The 2627-nt window shown below is 54.0% G+C and overlaps 1 pseudogene; it reads right to left on the bottom strand.

Annotated features, from left to right (window-relative positions):
* Positions 1-1457: 1457 nt before the first annotated feature.
* LOC121880388 lies at positions 1458-1601 on the bottom strand (annotated as a pseudogene).
* Between the last annotated feature and the right edge of the window lie 1026 nt (positions 1602-2627).

Here is a 2627-nt window from a genome sequence, read left to right as displayed (position 1 = left end):
GCTATCGGTCTCGTGGTCATATTTAGCCTTAGATGGAGTTTACCACCTGCTTTGAGCTGCACTTTCAAGCAACCCGACTCTACAGAGAGGCCCTTTCCGACCGTCCCATCTGTACCCTCACGGGCGCCGCCATACGGGCCTGTCACCCTCCATGGGCAGTGGCCGCTTTCAAGCTTGACTTAGACGGTATGGGACGGCGTGCTGGACCCTCTGAAACGCAACACCCCTCGTGCCCGAAGACATCGAGGTTATGCGCTGGGCTTTTCCCGGTTCAGTCGCCCTTACTAAGGGAATCCCTGGTGGTTTCTTTTCCTCCGCTTATTAATATGCTTAAATTTGGCGGGTAGCTCTCTCCTACTACGAGGTCGATCGTGGTCTCATCATCCTTAGGGGGAACAAGTTCCCCAACCACGAAGAGGAAGACGCTCTGCCACCGACTTTCTTCACCACCGACATTACCAGGCAGGAAGGTTTGAGGGGCTTGTCGCGGGGGTACCAGCGGCCATGGCGCCGGCACTCCCACCCCTGACTCCGTTCCTTCTCATTGAGTGGTAAATAGCCAATAGGAAAAGTGTTCCAGCAGAACATCTCTCGCAGAGTCATATACACACACAGTTTTAATGCATATACGCTCGTGTTCCGCCCTTACTCGGCCGCACCTTTGCCGCTTAAGCTTTGACCTCTTTCCCCGTTCCCGCATGCCACAGCAGTGGCACTTGTTTATCCGGAGAAAGAGAGCGAGAGTCGCAGTATTAATTGGCGTGAGCGGCCTTTCCGGCTGCAGAACTAGTGCTCTATCCCGGCGAGCGCCGTTATGAGGCGCAACACCGTCTTTAACGCGTTTAGAGAGAACTCCCCCTGCCTCCCTCCCAGTCATGAGATAGACGTGGACTCGTGGCGAACTCTCAAAGAGAACGCCCACACCGCGTCTGACCGTGGGCGAGGGTGGAGGAGCGCGTGAGGAAGAGCACGGCGTCACCCAAGCATTCTCATCTCTCTGCCTGCACCACTACATGGTAGACTGCGGGCCCAGGCGCACTCATCAATTTAGGTTCCACTGCAATGCATGCCAAGCACTCTTTTCGAGGTGATAGACGAAATTCCGGCGGGGCTTACTTAAAAGATATCCGACCGGTTTCGTTTCCTCTTCGTGGGATGGAGTGCCTCTTAGAACATGTGCAGCATCAGCCATGAGCGGCCGACGGCCATTCGTGTCTCTGTGGACAGCAGGCAAAAGAGCGCCGCCTCCAGTTATTTGCGAGGCGACAACTGTAAGCGCTGTTTGGCAAAGTTGAATGGCCCAAGGTGCGCCAAGTCCATGAACCTTCAGTGATAAAGCCCCTTGTTTTAAGGCACGCCTACAGCATGGCGGCGGTCGTAGGCGGAAGCTGGGTTGGAGTTACCTGCGTGCGGGGGCGTCGGCGACCGAACTGCTGGCAACGATGGATGTATATTTCCGACTTTCCGTGAAGGTGGCGACAAACGCGCGCAATATGCGTTCAACTTGTCGATGTATCTGGTATTCTTGCGATTCACATACCGACACGCAGTTTGCTGCGGTCTTCATCGACCACGAGCCGAGTGATCCCCCGTTAAGAGTTGTGTATTTGCCATTTGGTCTTTTTGCGACTAACCATCACAGGTCGAGTCTCAATGAAAGGGTTTGACAGACATAGCCCAAGTTTGTGGTTTGGGTTTGGCCGGACGGCTTGTTGTTGTTTTTTGACACTTGAATTTCACTCTTTTGGGTCAAGAGGCTTATTCGCCGGTAGTAAGGAACGGACGGGCAGCCGTCCAAAGCCCCGTCCGTCCTCCTCCTCCGGTCTTCGCGCTCTCGCCCGAGTGTGGTCCACCTACAGCGTGGTGGTACCTATTTTTGGTGCGGGGGCCGGGATTGTCCTCTTTCGCTGCTGGAGTTGCCAGAGCAGAGCCCGAGACCACCCAAATCAGGAGAGTAGTAGTAGTTTTAAGAGCGCCCCGTTCTCTTTCTCTCTGTTAATGATCCTTCCGCAGGTTCACCTACGGAAACCTTGTTACGACTTTTACTTCCTCTAAATGATCAAGTTTGGACATCTTTCCGTCAGCTCGAGGCGACGACCCCAGAAAACCCTCGCGGGCAACGGGGCCGACAATCCAAGAGCGCCAGTCCGAAGGCCTCACTAAATCATTCAATCGGTAGTAGCGACGGGCGGTGTGTACAAAGGGCAGGGGCGTAGTCAGCGCAAGCTGATGACTTGCACTTACTGGGAATTCCTCGTTCATGAGGAAACAATTGCAAGCCCCAATCTATCAGAAAGGCACGCAGGCAGGGTTACCGCTCTCTCGGAGAAAACTCGTTAGTCCCTTCAGTGTAGCGGCGGCGTGCGACTTAGAACATCTAAGGCATCTCACAGACCTGTTATTGCTCAATCTCGTGCGGCTAAATTGCCGCTTATCCCTCTAAGAAAGAAGTTGCGAACTGGTTGCACCATTTTCTGGAGATCCGTCGACACTTAGTAGGCCAGAGTCTCGTTCGTTATCAGAATTAACCAGACATATCGCTCCACCAACTAAAAACAGCCATGCACCACCACCCACCGAATCGAGAAGGAGCTCTCAATCTGTCAATCCTTCCGGTGTCTGGGCCT

Source organism: Homarus americanus, unplaced genomic scaffold (assembly GCF_018991925.1).
Source record: "Homarus americanus isolate GMGI-L3 unplaced genomic scaffold, GMGI_Hamer_2.0 scaffold1598, whole genome shotgun sequence".
In the NCBI taxonomy this organism is placed as follows: Eukaryota; Metazoa; Arthropoda; class Malacostraca; order Decapoda; family Nephropidae; genus Homarus; species Homarus americanus.
This window is presented reverse-complemented; position numbering and strand designations above follow the sequence as displayed.